General features: G+C 35.9%; 1 long non-coding RNA gene across 1 annotated transcript in view; it reads right to left on the bottom strand.

Moving 5' to 3' along the window:
* LOC307176638 overlaps positions 1 to 20,878 on the bottom strand; it is a 159,701-nt gene that overhangs the window by 47,682 nt on the left and 91,141 nt on the right. The window contains exons 4-5 of the long non-coding RNA XR_013824852.1: positions 18,321 to 18,374; positions 8,513 to 8,599 (exon numbers count right to left, since the gene is read on the bottom strand). This is a non-coding gene — a long non-coding RNA (uncharacterized lncRNA). The remainder of the gene's footprint in view (positions 1 to 8,512; positions 8,600 to 18,320; positions 18,375 to 20,878) is intronic.

Genomic DNA, 20,878 nt, shown 5'->3' with positions numbered 1-20,878 from the left:
ATTGAAATGGTTAATTTCACTTTTTCCCTAATATGAGAGTGAAATAAAAGCTATTAATTCATTTTCTGATGTTAAATGTTACACTTCTGTAGCAAACCACTTCTTGATCATGATATAATTTTTATATATTTCTGAATTATGTTTGATAATATGTTATAATTTTAAGTATATTTATATGTGACACTGACGTGCATATTTCCTTTTTTCATAATTTTGTTGTCAGATTTTGCTAACAAGGTTATAAAAACCTCCAAAAATAAATTGGGAAACTCATTTTTTGCCTGTTTCTAACTATTCTTCTGACTGGTGTATGGGGATTTCTTTGTGGGCAGAGCTTCTGCTACTGCTATAATTTCTTTAGTGGATCTAAAGCATTATTTGGGTATTCCATCACTTGAATCATTTTTAGTAATTCTATTTTTTCTGGGTATTTTCTAATATTCTCAATTTTCAATACTTTGGAATAAAAGTGTTAATTATCTCATATTATCATAATATTACATCTATTTATGTGCTCCTTTTTTATTCCTATCATTTATTTGAGCCACCTTCTTCCCCTCCTCATTAGTCAGATTAAAGATTTGTCAGTCTTACCTGTCTTTTCAGATTGCCAACTTTGGGGTTTTTTTCTCCTGTTTTTTTTAAAGTGTATATTATACAAATATCTAAAGCTCAGGACATGAATTAAAATAACCCTGTATCAACAGCAATTTATGTCTCTGTTGTTCTCAACTTGTCAGGTGTGCTAGTATTTCTTAGTTTGTAAAAATGATAGTAGGTAAAAGATAAAAATGTATTAAAAGTTGGAAAGGCAATTAAATTGTCAAATAATGGTATCTTAAGAAATTAGTCTCTCTCAACCAGCTGCAGGTTCCAGAAATATGTAAAGATCTATAAACCATTTTTTAATCCTTAAAGTATGGATTTTAAAATATCTTTTGTATTGCAGACTTCAAGAGTCCATTTTATTTCATCCAACTACAATTTATTTGCTGTGTAATCTACACTGTGTACATTGTAGCAGCACCATGTAATGAGTTCACCAAAATGTTTTTATTTTGCTTCTATACATATATTTAAGTCACATACCCAAGGCCCCTTTTAATCAAGGGAGGCTATTTGACTAGTTCTGGCCAATAGGATGTGTATGTAATTTCTGTATGTTAAATCTATGTTTGGTCTCTAAGGCTCTTAAGAAACTTTCCACACATTCTTTCTTTCTTATTAATGCAGCTGGATGCAAAGGATTTCAGTATTTTGGAAACATGTGATGGTAGGATCCCAGATTCCTGAGTCATACGTTGGAGGAGATCTGGCTTGATGATCTGTTCAAACTGCTTTAACCTGTAATGTGATGCAGATATAAACCTTTACTGAGATAAACCACTGATACTTCAAAATGGAATTGTTACCCTCCTATGTCCCATCATTACCTATATAGTAATCGCTACGTTGAATTGGGACACTGCTATTGGGAAAAAAGTAAAATACATAGCATTTGTTATAGCCAACATATAAGATAAAATATACGGTATTAGTCACGTGGAGGTGGTAAGTAAAAAGATGTATCAGAACAGATGGCTGGATATTTATTCATCTTATATTGCTGCAAAACATTTAATAAAACTCTTACCTGTTATAACAACTTGGAAGGTAAATAACGTCCCTGCTCTGTAGCTTAGGGGGAAAATTCGGGAAACAGTGCCATAATAGCGTGTAATGCTTTTTGCTAGGTGCTTTTGGCAAGGTATTGAAAGGAAGAGGAAATGAGCTTGGTAAAAAATTAGCTGCTTTGAAATCAGAACAGAAAGGCAATGGAAAAGTTCCAGAAAATAAGGGCCTTGCATATTTTGAAAAAGATTACTTTTATCCCCAAAAAGGTTAAAAAAAAGGAACTTAAAAGACCTTGATTCCACATATAAGCGATATCACATGATATTTGTCTTTCTCTGTCTGACTTCACTTTGCTGCACACCTGAAACTAACACAACCTTGTGAAGCAACTATACCCCAATAAAACTTAAAAAGACCTTGAATGTCCAGGGCTAATAAAATTTCTCAATTGTATAAGTTATTCAGAGTAAATATTAGATCAAGGTGGTGGCCAGATCACCTCAAAATAGTCACCAGATCAGTTGCTGTTCCAGATCACCTCAAAATAGTCACCCTTAAGTTTAAAGAGTTATCCTTGTGCTAGGAAGCATAGAAATAAGCCAGATACACTATACTGGTTATTTAACTGGATGATTGATTATCATCCTGCTTAGTTCAGTAATAAATTCCTGTCTATTAGCACATAGAACTAGTCTCCCCCTTCATTTTCTGGTTCTGACTCCTATGGATACGGATATGGATAATTCATTCCTTCAGCTGACACTTTACTAATCTAATCATAGATTCAATCTAAGACGTCAAACATCAGAAAAACAGCCGTTCTAGGAAGACATTGAATATGAAAAGGTGACATAATATTGGGAGAGAAGGGAAGGGATTATGTGATGGGGGCTGGGTAGTGTAGAAGTGCTAAATCTTGATCTCAACAATAAGAATTAAGTGGATGATATTTAATATAGAAAACTAGGAAATAAGATTATGAGGAAATTATTTAGAATTATGGAGGTGAAGTCAGGAAAAAATGGAAACATTAGAAAGAGCTTTTTGGGGGGAAATCAGAAGTAGAGTATGGAACAGTTGATATTTATTATAATACAGGTACAATTGCAGTTTTAAACTATGTACTTTATTTTGAAAACAAATAAATAAGTAAATAAATAAAATAACAAAAACAAAGTGGAAGTATTTTGCATGTGCGCAGGATTTTAAAAAGTTCCGTGAGCAAGGATTACGGTGGAGCCATTTGGACACATTGAAGAATGTGAGTTTGGACTATGTCATGAAGAGCTTAGTGTACGATACTGTGTTTTGATTCTATCTTGAGGGGGATTGGACATTAATGAAGGATTTCAATTTAAACAAGATTAAATTTGCATTTTTAAAAAGGTCACTGCGTCATCTCATGGACGATCCTTCGGTCACTAGTGCTCTAATAATCTAGCTTTGATAGCTGTTTGGACACGGCTCCTACTCCAGTCCTGCTTGTTTTTGCCTCATTCTGCTGCAGCTCCTTTTCATTTATTCTCCTCGCCACACTGTAGCCGAAGCCTTGCTAACTTGCCACAAGTACTGGAAAAACCTTGAGTCTGTCTAAATTCAGAGACTTGGCAAACTTACTCTGTAAAAGGTCAGACAGTAAATATTTAAGGATTTGGGAGCCACATATAATCTTTGTCACATACTCTCCCCCAATCCCACCCCGCCCATAATTCTTTAAAATCATTCTTAGCTCACTGGCCCTGCAAAAACAAGCCACATGCAACATTTGGCCCTTGGGGTGGAGTTTGCTGACCCCTGATCTAATTCATACTTCACCATACATATCAAAGCAGATTTAACAGTTATTTAGTTGGTGCTATTGATAAATATATCTTACATTCTATTGTTTTCACATCACATTGCCTTTTGGGGCTTTTCACTGCCTTTTGGGAATTGGGTCTCCCTGTCATTCATCCAGGTAAAGCATAGATTCCTTATTGGAAGCTTCAGAGCACTTTATAAACCAGTTTCCTTACCCCAGTTTCTTACTTTGCCTTTTCCCAATGGTTCCCAAAGCAGCTCCACATGCCATAAGCTACCTGCATAGAATCACCTGGCGTGCTTACCACAGTACAGCTTCCTGGGCCCAGCTAAACACATGAAAGCAGCTTTAGGCTTATGATTATTTTTAAAAGGCTCCTTAAGTGATTCTAATATACTTCCTGTTTTGAAAGCACTGTATCCTATCAATGCATTTACCTCAGTCCAACCTCTGAGTACAATATCCTCCCTGCAGGCATTCTCTTGGCATTCCTGGACCGGCTTCTCTTGGCATTCACAACAGGTCTTCCTAACAAATTCTGTCCCCATTAGTATGGAGCAAGTTATAAATATGCTAAATTGTATCTCATCTCACCATCTGACTCTCTTTTACATGTATATATTATTGTGTGTGTGTGTTTTATGTAAAGAGAGTTTCAGGCCCATGTGCAGAAATAAGCCTCATTGCAAATTATTCTGTGATTAGGGATGATGGCGTCTACCCAAGTATAGAAGAAAACCTGCTTTAAAATAACGGAGTAAAAATAAATCTGTCTGATTCTGGCAAAACGGTAGACCAGGATAGCCAGAATCTTTCCCCATATAAATAACAAAGGATTCTGGAAAAAGCAAATATATGATTTTCAATAATAGTTCAAGCTCACAATAAAAGAAAGCAAATGTGTAGGGTCCAGAAATGAAGAGGAAACCCAAGGACCTGGTAGGAGCAGAAAGTGACGGCCCTGGCGGGCCTGGAGGATCATTAGGCCACCAGGAGAAGAGGTGGTAGATGACGAATGGCATGACATGGCTAAGAATTATAGGCCACAACACTAGTGAGAGGGGGCTAATACACTCTATCTTCTTATTCAGAGAGATGACGGTAAATATGCCTCCCTCTAGCCCTAGGTGAGACTATTTCTCTCCTATGAAAAACAAAACTCTTAATCTATTTGAGGCCAGAATTTACACTAATTGCACAATATAGGAAAGCTCAAACTGAGAAATGAACATAAATTTGTCAAGGGCCAGAGCCTCTGACAAAAACAAAGGGAAAAAAAAAAAACTATTTGGAAAGAAACTTCAACAATTCATGCTGCATAGGAATTCTACAATGCAAGAAAGAACCTATGTCAGACATAAGATGGGATCATTTAAAAATATTGCAAATAAGAGAGGAAACAATCCATTGTAAACAAAGGTAGTAGTTACTGCAAAGAGAAATGTGTTCCCCCAAAGCTTGAGATGTTGAAACTTCAATCTCAAGGAGATTAAAACATAATTACCTTTAAAATGATTGGAGAAATACAAAGTAAGGATCCCCTAAGTAAGTAATACAGCAGTGTGAAAATAAAACAAAGAGACAGATAAGAAACTTGGAGAACATATAGAAATTAAAAACTAATAGTTGAGCAGCAATTGAAAAATCACCCCAAATCAGCACAGAGAGTTAAGGAGATGGGAAAGGAAACATAAAATATAGAAAGACAATCTGTAACTTATCTATAAAAGAAGTTTCAGAGAAAAAGAATAGAAACAATGGAAGAGAAATAGTATTTGAAAATATTTTCAGAACTGAGGAAAGATCTTAAAATCTTAAAAGATCTTAAAATTTAAAAATGCTCCAAATTTTGAGCAGAATAAAAAAATACAGTTGATCACATGGTAGTAAAAGCAGAACACTACAGACAAGTAAATAAGGCTAAAAAGCACCCAGAAAGAAATGAGACTACCTACAAAACAACAATTAGATTAATGAAAGTCTTGATAGCAACAGGAGAGAACAGAAAAACAAGGGGTGCTATTTCCATGTTGTGGGAGAAGGTAAGTAAACTATCATTGAAAAGTGACAGTAAACTACATACAATTTTGAGGAATGAAGCAGAGATTTTAAAAGAAAAATGGAATTATATGATTTTCATGAAAAACTTACCAAATATATACTTCAGGAAGAAAGACGTTTGAACCCAGAAATCAGTAAGATGTAAGAAACTATATATATATACACACACACACATACATACATATATATATACACATACGTATACAGATACACACATATGCATGCATATATATGGTGTGTATGTGTATATACATATATACTGCCAAGAATGGATTCCAAAATTCAATAAGGCAAATAACACTGATTAATTTGAAGAGTCTTTAAAACTGGTAAATACTAGAAAATAATAACAAGAAACTGTAAGATAATTGTTAGCCTTTAATGCTGATATAATGGTCAAACTATTTAATAACTAGTTTAAAAATTTAACTAATTTAAAAGCAGCAAAATGGGGCTTCCCTGGTGGCTCAGTGGTTAAGAATCCGCCTGCCAATGCAGGGGACACGGGTTCGAGCCCTTTTCCGGGAAGATCCCACATGCCGTGGAGCAACTAAGCCAGTGCGCCACAACTACTGAGCCTGTGCTCTAGAGCCCGAGAGCCACAACTAATGAAGCCCCACGCCTAGAGCCTGTGCTCCGCAACAAGAGAAGCCACTGCAATGAGAAGCCAGTGCACCACGACAAAGAGTAGCCCCTGCTCACCGCAACTAGAGAAAGTCTGCACGCAGCAACGAAGATCCAATGCAGCCAAAAGTAAATAAAATAAAATAAGTAAATAAAAAACACAGCAAAATGTGAATGTTGATTCCATTCCTGCATGATTTCTTTTAAGGAACAACACTGACCTTTGCAAAGACCCTCCTCTCTGAGTTAAATCGATAGTTATTACATGCTAAATAGTTTCAAGAAAAAAAAAACTCTGAAAATCAATGACACTGTTCATGCCACTGCTTCCTCTCTCTGCTTCTGCTGAACTGCAAATACATAAAGATAAATAAAGAAGTCCTAAAAGCCCAGAAAGAAACAAGAGATTACTTGTAAAACAACAATTAGACTGACGGAAGACTTCATCAGTTTTATAACACTTATAACACTGCCTGAGATCTTTATATCATCACTATCTCTATTTTTGACCAAGTCTTGAGAACCATGGATTGGACTCTCACTTAATTCGTCAGGTCAGATGACATGTGGCATGAGAGGAAAACTGAGACTATGGCTCTATTGCTGGGCCGCCAATGACAGCTCTGTCACCCAGTGAGAAATGACTAATCAGAGTTTCAGTTTCTTCACCTTTAAAATGAAGGTGATGGACATCATATCCCTCTAACAAGTCAGTACGCATTTTATCACAAGAAGAAAAAAATTGTAACTATATGTGCTGATGGGTGTTAAGTAGACTTACTGTGGTGAGCATTTCTCAGTATATATAAATGTCATATCATTATGTTGTACGTCTTAAGCTAGTATAATCTGATGTCAATTATATCTCAATAAAAAACTAGTAAGTTGAATTCAGTAAAGACGTGTTTTTTATGATATATTTTGACCACATATGATTTTCCCCAGATACAATAACACAAAATTACTTGACTTTTTAAATAGTAGAACTTAGCAAATATGTATTAGAAATAATTAGAAATAATTAGTACTATGAATAATATTCATATATTGTATAAATAACAAATATGTATCCTAAATTGTGAAAATGATGAATATGTTGTGAATATTCTGATGTATTCATTTTTAAAGGCACATATTTCAAGAGTTTTTATACTTTTATAAAACCTCAGAATTATATAGCTGTATCATATAATTGGGTGGGAGGAATGAATCAAGAATTTAATGTTAAAAATTACATGTGGCCAAGATTTTATGAGTTGAATAAAACACATAAGCAGAATAAAAGACATAAGCTGACTGCCACATTAATGCCAAGATAATCAGGAAGGAAAAAGAAAAGGACTTTGTAAGCATCTGGTAGATTTTGTGCTAACCAGAGAAGAAAATATACTTTGGGAATTATTTCTATTATTATGTTCCGATCTAAACAATTCTAAAATGTAGAATATTAACCCCAGTTGTCTGTGTCTTCTTTAATTTTTAATGACTTGAATGATAAATGGTAGATTCATAGTGTGAGGGTTTTGAAACTTCTTTGGGTTACAAGCCTATACAAAGATAGCTGAGCACTTAGATTGTTCAAACAAGGGGAATTTCAAAACTCCTATAAATTAAAAAGCCACAGAATAAAACAGTTGATAATAAACTAGAGAAAATCTCTGACATTCAAAATTCACAATCCAATATATAGGAGAGCAGATTTCAGTAAGTAGTTCTATACCATTGATAGTTGAGAACAAGTCATGGAGGCAGTGACTGAGCCTTGCTTTCAACATCTTGATTTCCACAAGAAGCGAAAATACCACAGACAGAATGGTCATCTGTTATAGATTTTCACCTTTGATTTTTACCTACAATATCTTCCCTTGCTGTTGAAATGGTCCATTGTTTAAATGTGGAAATCCATCCAATAACATTTTAACACATGTGATCTGAGTTGGATGAGACTGATGTCTCAAAGGAACCATTCCACTCTAACCAGTCTGCTTCTCATACTTTTCATTTTTATCTATGCTAACCATTCAAAAATACCAGTAGTAAGAAGTTTTAAAAGTTATGTGATCAGATTTGATCAAACGAGCAACACAATTAGAGTCCCAATAACACTTGGTTCATACTAAATTTTAAATATATATGTGAAAACTATATACTTTGGTAAGGATAACACTGTCCTAATTGATTAGCTGGTCACCTACCTTATATGAATAACCTTTTATGAGCCCAATACTGACTATCAGAATTACGTAAACACCCACAGTTCTCACTTACATGAACTTGAGAATATTGAAATGCTACAGAGGTATTCATTTCTCTGTGCCCCATGATGTTTTGTCTATAATTCTTTTATTGCTCTTCTTATTATAATAGTTTATTAGTTTATAAATATTTCCTTCTACAATATTGCATACTCACTGAAATCACAGAATATGTAATATTCATCTTCGTGTTTCTTGAAGTCTTTATGTTCCCAATGCATTCTAAATGCTCTGTCAATGTTTGCTGGATGAAAATAAAATAGGAAAAATTATACAATAGTTATAGAATGAATGAAATGTCCTCCTATAGAATAGATAAAATCTCATTACCCGTTTCAACACTTTAGCTTAAATGTGAGCTCTTTATGGAGTAGAACCACAGAGCAAGTGGACATAATGATGTTGGTTCCACAGGCTATTAGTGTAGGGCACCCTCCCTTAGTGCTAGGAGCACAACAAAAAGAATATAGGAATGGAATTGAAAGTTGCCAAGAAAAACATATCACTTTGTGCCACAATTTTAACTAGATAGAGCCTGTTGGTTTCCGGAGAAAAAAATGTTTGAAGTTTGCTTTTGCCTTCATGGAGTTCATGTCAAAGGAAAGATACTAATTAATACGTACTACATCTAATATCAGTGAATCATTCAGTATTAATCATATACACAGAAAAATCTGTTGTGTCTGAGGGGACTGTCATATTCATTTGATATCCAGCAATTGTTAGTCATACAAAGGTAGCATTAAATATGAGAAATGACAAGACAGTGAAATTGGAAGGAAATTAAGCATTTCATGAACAAGAAACTGACTCAGTAGTGAGTTATAACCAGTGGAAAGAAAGTTGTTTTTTTTTTTTCCAAAACAAATCTGGTAAAATGATCCTGCTGTATATGAACTTTTCCTGCATTTTTCCCATTTTAGAGTGAGATTCAGCTTAGAAATTTCCAGGCCAGCACCAAATGTTCTCTGAGACACAGGATTTTCTGACAAAGAGTACTTCTGAATGACTCTGTCATTACTCTTTACTACACAAGAATACCCTTCCCTTCCTATAAAACTTGTCTCAAACTCTTTTATGAAATCTTCCATAATTGATTCCATAATACATTTTTTTCATTCATAGGATAATACTGTTATCTTTTTAGTGGTAAATTTTGTACATACTTTTATCTAACTCAGTCATTTGGTACTTACGTACAGGTTTCCCTGTCTGAATTTCCCATCGAATGATAGGGCTTGAAACATACGTTTACTTCAAAGTCAAGATATTAAAATAAAAAAGCACGATAACTGTCAATATCTTAACACCCTCAACCAACTACCATGACCACGCCCCATTCTCTGCTTCATCATATCCACATGGGAGAGCCAGTCATTCATTACCTTGTTTAACTTGAGCAGGCTGGCCTGCTGTTAAATAATCTTAGTTTTTACAATAATGAACTTAACGGATGCATAAAAGCAGAAGCAATGGAAATACGAAATTTCTAGAATCTTCTGGTCTATATCCCATGAGGTTAGTTCGAGAGCAGAATTTGGAGTAAAAAGAAGTAAAAGGTGGCAGGAACCAGCACTGACTAAGCCTTTTATGTGTCAGTTTCTACCACAGGAGCCTGACGCCTAAGACATCACTAATCAAGGCAACGATCCAACTAAGGAAGGATGATTTACGTTTTGTGCCTGAGGAAGTTGCGAATTCAAAGGGCCAAGTGCCTTGGACAGAATCACTCAGCTGATACCTGGTACAGCCAGGATTTGCACCCAGTATGGTGTGGTTAGATTAAAAACTCATCTCCATTCAAAACATGTGTGCACCTCACAAAGAGAAATAGTTTAATTTGTATTGCCATTGAGAGAATATAATTGAGACTTTGGGAAGAGAATGAATTAAAAATTAAGGTTTTGTTTTTGTTTTTAGTTATAAATATCACTTACAGATATTTTTCACTAGAAATTTCCCAGCCAAAGGTTTTCGAAATGGTAACAATTATTTGCTTTACCAAACACACATCAAATCTCTCTGGGCTTGCTCTTGGTTTACATTTTAATGGAAATTTAATTCATTCAAAAACAAACACTGTTGTAAATCTGAATTACAATTAATCACTAATTTTCTTTACAGCCTGTCATACTTTTAGAATTTGGTTTGATTTAGCTGTTTGGGGGTGGGTTTTTTTTTTTTTTTTTTTGCAAATAACCAGAGAAAAATATAGAAAATGTAATTGAATCAGCGTTGCTTTCATATCTGTCACCTAAACTACCCTACAACTCTTAGAAAAGAGCTCAGCAACAAGATAACATGAGGGATAAACACCCCAGTATTCCATACTGAAGACAAATCTTAGAGCCAACATACAACATTTGTTCTTTCCATAAATACTTGTATTTATCTAAATTTTAGAAAGAAAAATGCAAATTAATGCAATAACTCTTGTCTCTTAGGCAGATATTTTCAAATGTGTTGTTACACTACCATTTATTCAGTGCCAGAAATAAACTTCAGTGTTAGCAAGCATAAATTAGACCAAGGTCTGTGACCCAGGATCTAGCTATCAAGTAAAACCATAACAAATCATAAAATGTAATCACATATAAACACAATTGTTAGAAACATTCCACACGGAGTAAATAAAGAACAACGTGATTCATGTTTTTGTTAGGTAGAACACGGGTAATTTGTGACAATCTTTTAGATACTTTTTTAATAGAGAGAATTTCACAACTGAAAAGAAATTGGTGATTTCTTTTATAGGTCTAATCCAACATCCTTGTTTCTTTGTGGCTGTTGTTTTTACAGAAGAGAAAGCTGATGTCTGGAGAGGTTTATAATTTGCCTGAGGTTACACAGATTTTTCTGGCAGGCTGGAACTATAACAGAAGTCAAATTTCTTTCCTTCTTATATGTATATTTTTAAGCATATTACAGAAAATAAAGGTAACTTTATAGTTTTTAGTTAAAATATTTTATAACTTTTTTGATTCCTCAGTTTTTAAATGGTGAGGGAAAATTAAAATAAAACTAAAGTCCATTATTCTGCTCTTTGATGCTGAGCTATTCTTCAGTTGGGGATGTAATTGTAGGACCAGATAATCAATGAGGTTGGAATTCAATGAGGTCAAATATACCAAAGAACATTATCTCGAATACTTTGCATATTTGTAAACCAAAGGAAGGGAATACACTATTAAAAAAGGAAACCAAATTGAGTAGTGACTGACATTTGTGACAAAGTGGAGAAGGTGACATAAGAGCGACTCAAAGCTACAAGGTTAAACCATAAGGATAGTAGGGAAAGTGTAGACCTTATGTGGACCCACACTTTCTTCCCTGGTCTTGGATTGAAGAAGAGATATTGGGAGTGATTTATGGGTTGAACTGAGCTGGGCACCTTTACAGTTTTAAGACTTGAATATGCATTTTTTTTTGAACACTATTTAGTGAACACTAGCTGTGCTAGGTACTCCTCTGGATGCTTGGGAAACATCAGTAAAACAACACAGACAAATGTCCCTGCCCTCCTGGAGCTGACATTTTAGCAAAGGCAGACAGTATACATGGCAAATGAGTAAGTTATGTGCTAGTACTAAAGATGATTAATACTATGGAGTTAAATAATATAAATTAAATAACTGAATATAAACCAGGCAAGGGGAATGGAGAGGATCAGGGGCAGGAAGCTACTTTCAATGAAAAACAGGGCGGCCGGATTAGACATGATGACAAGTCATATAAAAGCAAAGACCTGAAGGCAGAGAGGTCCACAAGAATCAGAAGAGGTGAGAAGTACAGCCACATAAATCTCTAGAGAAAGGGGACTTAGGCAGTGGGAACACCCAGTGTGTAGGGTCCAAGGTGGAGGTGTTGTGAGTTGCTGGAAAACTGGTGGGGCTGGAGTGGAGTGACAGGTACAGTAGTAGGAGGTGTGGTCAAAGCAGTAGTGACAAGCCTCACAGTGCAGAAACTTGGGGATCATTGTAAGAGCCTTGGTTCCTATTCCCAATAGGGTGTGGACACCCCTGCAGGTTTGAGCAGAGATGTGACATGCTATGACATTGAGTTTAAAGGTATTTTTTAAATGTGCAAGAAAGGAAGCCAGGGCATCGGTGAGGAAGTTATTGCAGTCATCTGAGTGAGAGGTAATGATGGCTTGAACCAGGGGGAAAGCAACGGAAGTGAAAAAAGTGGGCAGGTTCATGGTATATTTTGAAGGTAGAAGAGAGATTTATTTAATCATTTAATTGATTTCATATATACAGCAAATGTGTGAGTCTAACAGACAGTTATTAGAACCAGTCTAATTGGCCACCAATAAAGAGTCTTCAACTGCCTTTAAACAAACAATACATCTCATGGGTGCTCACATAAACAATGTAATCTTTAAATTCAAAGGATTGCAGAACATACATGAATTCTAGAAAATCCTTCGACTGCTCAACTTGTGTTGTGATTTTTTTTCTCTGCTGTCTCCTCTGGGCATCACTCTGTCACTTATCAAATGTCCTTTCTTATATTTCATCTCTCTCTCCTACCATCTCATTAGATTCAAACTTAAAAGCACTTTTCTTTCTTTCCAAATCCACCATTCATTCAAAAATCTGCAAAATACATGTGATTGTTTTTCAAAAAAAAAACAAAGAAAAAACACTCAACATTGTTCCCCCATTTAATTGTTAGCCAACTAATCTTTCTGTAGTAATTAAACTTCTTGAAACAGTGCTCTATGCTGAATCTTTTTTATTCTTCACATACTCTTTATTCCTCAAACCATTTTAATATTGCCACCACAGAGACAGGTCTATCTGGACTTTTCTTAACATAGTGAATGATAATTTACTTTTGCTAAATCAAATAACTCCTTTTATGCTCTCATTATTTAGTGCATTTTTTGTCCCTAATTAAACTTTCCAAATTGCAGTTCAAATTAATGTTTGTGAATTCTTCTGAGATCTATTTAATACTCTTCTTTTTTTTTTTTTTTTTTGCAGTATGCGTGCCTCTCACTGTTGTGGCCTCTCCCTTTGCGGAGCACAGGCTCCAGACGCGCAGGCTCAGCGGCCATGGCTCACGGGCTCAGCCGCTCTGCGGCATGTGGGATCTTCCCGGACCGGGGCACGAACCCGTGTCCCCTGCATCGGCAGGCGGACTCTCAACCACTGCGCCACCAGGGAAGCCCTAATACTCTTCTTTTGTCTCTTTCACTAGCATTGCTTCTTTTTCTAAGTCATGAAGTACTTTAATGCCAGTCTTCCTCTCCCACCAGGAATCTCTCTTTTCTCCTCTCCTTATCCTCTTTTTTTTTTTTTTTCCTCTTCTCTTCGGTGTTTTACTTATAAATACAGACTCCTCCAAGAAAACCCAAACCATTCCATTGGCTTCATCTTTGACCTATATGCTGACTAAAACCAAATCCAAGATTGCTCTTAATTAAGACAGATATTTCTTTCTGGACCCAATTTCTGAATTCCCGGAGGCAATTCAAATAAAAGTTGTCCAAAATAAAAACCCATTCCCTCCCTCTCAACACATTCATATTAATTAAAACCATGTCAACATTTGTGTTTTCTATCTCAATAAAAGACTCCAGTCAGTTACACAAGCTGGTAACTTCCCTCTTATTATTTATCCCAATTTCTTCATAACTGTAATAGTATTAAAAATTATATATGTCTAGTAAATCCCTTTCTTACCATATATTTTCAGTGTCACTGTCTTTTTTTTGTTCTTCAATATTCTATTGCCTCTATTACCTCAGAAACTCTTGACTTGTATACTTATGTCAACCTTCCTTTCCTGAAAGCTGTTTTTCTTAGTCTGAGTTAGCTCCCTGAAGGATAACACAGACTTACAGTTCAAGAGGGCAGATTAAGTGGAGGCTTCTATTTTCTCTCCCCCATAAAAATCTCTAAAATCACAGTAAAAAGACATAAAACGTAACAGCCCACAAAATGAAAAGAATGAGAGAAGAGAGAACAATGTGTTATTTAGTTAAGAATACTCAGGGAGATAAAATTTTGATGAGACAAGTTCATTTCTGTCCCAGAGAGAGTAACAGGGACTACATTCACCCTGCAACCTGTTGCAAGCACAAAACAGACAACATATACGAAACGGTGATGTATAAGACATTGGACATCAAAGAAGAAGGCACAGTGATCCCCAGGAAAGAGGAAACAAACCAGGTGAGCCCACGATTGTCCCAGTTTAGTGACTGGAGAGTGTACCCAGACTACAGGTCGGGAGGGAGAACCCAGTCAGAACCTGACGGATTCGCTGAGTCGAGATGGAGCTAAGAGTCCAGGGGAATGAGGGAAACTAGACCTCAAAGGACGGAATGCCTGAGAAGAGGAAGCTGCCCGAAACTGGAGAGTCACAGCAGTTCCCAGTCAAGTACCCCGGCGAGTACTGCTTAGTGCACACGTGTGAGGAGAGTACTTTGGCCAAGGAAAGAACCACCCAGACAAACTGAAGAACCTAATAATCCATGGGTTATTGGGTGGAGTACACAGAGGAGTCTTTCTTACCTCCGTAGTAGAGAATAATTAGGCCTGGAGCAAACACTACAACTGCTGCATTCCAGACCCCAAATCAAGAACATTTATGGAAATAAAAAACCAATCTATCACCTGACAAGGTAAAAGTCACTATGTCTGACACCCAATAAAATAATTATAAATAAATTATCAGGCATGCAATGAAGCAGAAAATTATGATTTGTAATGAGACAATAAATCAATCAGTTGGGTACGATCTAGAATGAACACACGTTGGGAGCAGCAGACAAGTATATAAAAACAATTATAACTGTACTCTATGTGTTTAACACAGTAAATGGAGGCAGGAGAAGCAGGGGCGAGTGTGAGGGATGGATTAGACAGTGTCGTGAGGAATCTTTCAATGGTGATGGATGTGTTCATTATTTTGATTGTGGGGATGATTTGGTGATGGATGTGTTCATTATTCTGATTGTGGGGTTGATTTCACAGATGTATATGTTGTCAAAACATTAAATTTTATACTTATATATGTGCAGTTTATTATAAGTCAATTACACCTCAGTTAAAATATTGAAGAAATAATTTTTACAAACAAAAAAACAATTGAATGACTTTCTAGGCAATGAGGCAAGATGGTGCTTGTATTACGGGGTGAAGTCATGGTCAAACAGTGGTCAGGCCAGGCCTGGAATCCCCATCTTGGAGTCCCTCCCTACTGGCAACTGGACAGAAGGATTGTCCACAGACATTTGGAATGCAGTGTCCCAGTCCTCAGAGTCTAATGGTATAAAAAATTTGCTCTTCATTATCATTCCCTACTAGGGAAGTCAGATGTAATTTGTTTGCTATCACGATAGCCAGAAAATAGAAATAATCTCCCAAAGGGAGTCTGCTGTCACATGTAGATCTTCTTTTACATCAGATAACATGGGGAATTCAAGGTCCACCTTTCCAAATTGTAGACACAGGGATCTCTGCTAAAGATGACTGACTTTTCCTGAGGACTGAGGTGCCACGGGGAATGTTCAGGCAGTGTTGACCACCTTTATTAGCCCTTCTACAGGTGGAGGTTGAGAGCCCGTGCAGAGTCTAGAAGAGTGAACACTCAGCATATAGTCACTCCACATGACAGATAACGCTTTCTGGGTTCCTTCTGCCACATCACGTGGGGCGACCTTACCTCAAGAAAGAGCTTCTACTATGTTCGGAGCAGGCAAAAAAAGCTAAACTCTTCACCTTCTATGCTTCCCGAAATATTTCCATTGCCATATTTCTCAGTTTGCGATTATGGAAAAACAAGATTGTGATGGTCCCAAAAAGGGTAAGAGAGACCATGATGAACACTAAATAGAACAATATGTAGCACACCGGACGGTATCAGCACTGTGAATACTACCTTCGGCTTCTGCCTGAGGTTCATCACCAGTGCCATGGCAAGGAGGAATTAGACCCCGATAGAAGAGACAATATATAACCTTTAATAATGTGTTTTATTATGGGATACAAATCTCGGAATATAGACTTCATTATTCTAAAAAGTTGATTCTGAAATATGAAACTCCTCTCTGTCTGGTTACATTTTAATGGGAACTTGTACAAATCTCAGTTAGGAGCCTAAATGTTATCACTTCTATATTTGGGAGGATCTGCTCAAGAAGATCTCAATTTTTTTAATATAATCTTAAATATTAATAAAGTTCTCAGTTGACAGATTCTGAAGGATAAAAGTATTAAATGCAAAAGTATGGTCAGCTACAAAATCTGGAAATATTTATGTTCAAAGGGAGTAGGCTAAGGGAACAACTTCTGCACAACTTTGAAACACTGATGTAAAACATTTTATTCTAAGTGAAGTATCTCATATGATAACTTTATGTGAAAAGTCTCTCTCTTGTGGGTGATTTAAGAATTAGTAAATACATTCATGCTCAATCTCCCTTTAAAAGCTTTGGGAGCAGTTAATGAGACCACTGGGTTCACTTTCCAATGCTCTCTCACATATGTTAAAATTTTCCAAAACCCGTTAAAGGAAAGATAGGAATTTGCCAATTATTGGAGGCAACAGTTACTATTATTCTGTATGGTCCATCATGCATTTTGCACATTTAATTCAGGATTATCTGGTATGAATCTGCATTAGTGAGATCATTCACAGGACTTTTAAAGGCCATCATTTTCATTGCTGTGTCTTTTAAGGACTTCAGGTGATCAGGAGACAGAAACTAACACAGACATCAACTTTTCCTCAACTGTAGGGAACTAGTTTATTATTCAGGAAGATTCAGAGCAAACACTAGTAGACAAAGTGAAAGATTCAGAGTCACTAGTAGATAAGGTGAAAGGCTGAGGTAGAAAGAGTTTTTGCTTTCCTCCAAAATAGAGATAAATATTATTGCAACTACCATACAACTAATAGTAGAGGACTAATAATAATATTATCTCAGTGCCAGGCTCTGAACTTGAGCTTTGCTGAAGAAATATGAACTTCTAAACATTTGTCTCCTGTTATTCCCTTCTCTCTTGCATTCTTAAAACCAGCAGAAGCTTTTCCTGGTAATTTCTCTTTTATTCCTTTCAATGATAACGTTGGCCTCCAATTTACTTCTTAGATTGTCTAGGATGGTTTATTCTCCTGATCAAACCCATGTTGATATAGTCCCTCTCACCTTGGCCCTAGCCATTCAATTCATTCTTTCCCTATTTACATCATCGGTTGAATAACATTTTGCCTGATCTTATATTTCTTTGCAAATGGCATAAAGAAATAACTATTTCTTCTGGGAGACTACTCCAAGTTCTTGCTGGTTTGAATTACTCTTAGTAGATAAAATAGGATTTTTTTTGGCTTCCCTGGTGGCGCAATGGTTGAGAGTCCGCCTGCTGATGCAGGGGACACGGGTTCGTGCCCCGGTCCGGGAAGATCCCACATGCCGCGGAGCGGCTGGGCCCGTGAGACGGTGGCTGCTGAGCCTGTGCGTCTGGAGCCTGTGCTCCGCAACGGGAGAGGCCACAACAGTGAGAGGCCCGCGTACCGCAAAAAAAAAATAGGTTGTTTTTTTTTTGCCTCTTCAAGGCCTAATACTTGGCTGTTTCCTTTTTCTCCCAACCTCAGCAAAACAATTAGCACTATAGACAAAACATATTTTCTATGATCAAATATCTCCTGCAAGATAATAAATTATATTAGTAAAGACACTTGACAAATATCTGATGATTTTAACTTGTTAAATACTCAAAGGTAAATCCATTTTTTTCTGGATTTAAATTAAAAATGACAATGGTATTTCTAACCATTTTAAAACAGGTTGTGATGGTATTCGAATCAACTTTTTGTAAAACAAAACAGGTTTTAATAAAGCAGAAAGACATGGGGTTTTGCATTGCTTAATGAACTGTTACTCTTCCTAATTAGATCATTATGTGCTTATGCAGAGGTCAGTCAGAATAATTAAGTTTATATCTACTTACCAAACTGTGATAGTATGAGTCTATGGCAATAGTTGATTGCGCACATCCAAAGAACTGTGAAAGATAATTGCAAAAGAATTCACCCTTCTAGTGCAGAAAATGTTCTAAAATATATGATGCAAACTTTTTTAAAAAAATAAGTAAGCATATTACTTAGAAAAATTATAACTATTGAATACTATTGGACCTGATTATACTTCATACTCTCTCTCTCCTTACATGTTCACCATCTTCTACTGTTCTTTGTATATACTTACTTAGTGCCTGGAAATAAAATATATATATATCATGCAAATTCACATACATGACACAAATAATGGAAGAAAACACAAATCTTAAATAGATTAACTTTTATCTCCAATAGATTTTTGTGTGTGTAAATGTAACAGCCAGTACATACTTATAATTATCTTTTTTACAGACTTTATTTAATATAATTATAGAATCTAAAAAAAAGTGACATACTTTACTAGCTTAATTTACCTTCTTGACTTTAATGGAAATAGAAAATGGGTCGTTTTTAAAAATAATTTTATATTGGAATAATTCATACATACAGACAAGTGTATGAATTTATAAGCACCTTTTTTCTCAGTAAGAAAGTGTTATTTTTATTTTTTAATTAATTTTTATTGGAGTAGAGTTGATTTACAATGTTGTGTCAGTTTCTGCTGTATAGCAAAGTGAACCAGTTATACATATACATATATCCACTCTTTTTTAGATTCTAATCCCATATAGGTCATTACAGAGTATTGAATAGAGTTCCCTGTGCTATACAGTAGGTTCTTATTAGTTATCTATTTTATATATAATAGTGTGTGTATGTCAATCCCAATCTCCCAATTTATCTCTCTCTATAAGCTTTTTTTAATTGATTTATACATGTACCTGCTAACCAGGTTAAGAAGTAGAATATAACCAGTGCCTTAGAAGAACTTGGACCTTTCCTAATTACATTCCTCTCCCACTCCCAGAGGCAACCAGCAACCTAACATTAATCATTCCTTTGCTTTTCTTTATAATTTATGTCCAACGTAGTTATACCTGCAAAATATGTTGTTGTGTTGTGAAAAGCTGAGTAGCAATCCCAAATTTAGCTCTGTAAGGAAAGGACAAATTACTACACCTGGGAGAGAATAAACCAAAGAGAGTATATGGATCACAGTCAGACTTGAGCTTCCCTGAGACCTTATAAAAGCCCCTTCTGGGAAACTTAATGGTCAATGTCATAGAGGAGTCCTGTGAAACGTTTGCCACATCGCAGTGGAAATATTTATCAGGGCTATAGTGCCAGGAAAATGCTGCACATTCAGCCCTAATAAGTTCAGGCAGGGTGGGCTACGGGCTACTCTATGTTTTGCTTCTAAGTTTACCATGGTGCACGTCAAATCTTAGGAGGAGGTCGAAATAGAAGAGTTCTTTTGGATTAAAGGAATATTTTCAGCTGATCCAGGCTTCGTGGAATAGAAAGACACAAACTTTATTCCCACATTGTCAAGACTAATGTTCCCAGCTTAAAGATGATGCAAGGACCTGGGGCATCAGGTTACGACAGCTCCCAATATGACTTTCCTGAAACATCATTTGCAGGCTAAAGTGATTATCCTCCCTGGTGTTGATTGTTTCCACTCCACTTATCTTTTCTCTCTTTCAGAAAATGTTCTTTTTCAGATGTTGGTTATCTAGATAAGCCCTATATTTTCTTAAACTTTCTCTACCATTAGTTTAAATCTCTTTATATTTTTGCTCCACTTTCTGAAATATATCCTAAAACTTTATCTATCAACACCTCTTTCCATTTTTTGTATTTTTGCTTTTTGGGTTTTCATTCGAGTTGGCCAAATGAGTTTCCAAAACCTTATTTTCTCCTTTTTTAAAAAACAAATTCTCTTTTTAGTTTCACTTATGTGATACTTCCTCTCACTTTTCTGTGGATATTAATGCCTAGAAGGATAAAGGTCTATGGGCTTTGTGGGAGCTCCCTGGAGGCAGAGGACTAGAGGCCACAGAAATCAAAGCAGAGTCATGCTCTTTACTCCACCTGGTGTACCAGCCCAGGCTGGGGAAAGCAGTCTGAATGATTGTGCACGGGTGAGGGCATCTGTGGAGCTAACTCCTGTCAATCATTTTTTAAACATTTACATTTATTTTAGACCCAACTTTGGATCCTCCAGTTTTGGATGACTCAAACTGTTGTTTCCTAAGACTTTGAGAATTCTCTGATCAATTTGGTTTGGTTTTCATTTTTTCCTGATTTCTAGCTTAGGATTTAGCTTTCTCAGGTCTATTAAATAATGTACATTAATACACTAGCCTGCACTCCTGTTTCCAAAATTTTATTCCTATTGTCTGCTCTTCTGTCATCCCTCTCCATCTGAGTTTAATCTTTCAAAACATTTTCGTTATTGTAATTTTACAGTGAAGATTTACATTAGATGCCTATGTTTAAAATCCTAATCTGGAAAAACCATAGTGCCTCAATTTTAAAAACTATATTCAATGTCTTGTAATAACCTACAATGGAAAAGAATCTGAAAAAGAACATATATATATAT

The sequence above is a fragment of the Stenella coeruleoalba genome, assembly GCF_951394435.1.
Source record: "Stenella coeruleoalba genome assembly, chromosome: 18".
Taxonomy (NCBI): Eukaryota; Metazoa; Chordata; class Mammalia; order Artiodactyla; family Delphinidae; genus Stenella; species Stenella coeruleoalba.
The sequence above is the reverse complement of the archived record's forward strand: the minus strand, read 5'-3'. Positions and strand labels throughout refer to the sequence as shown.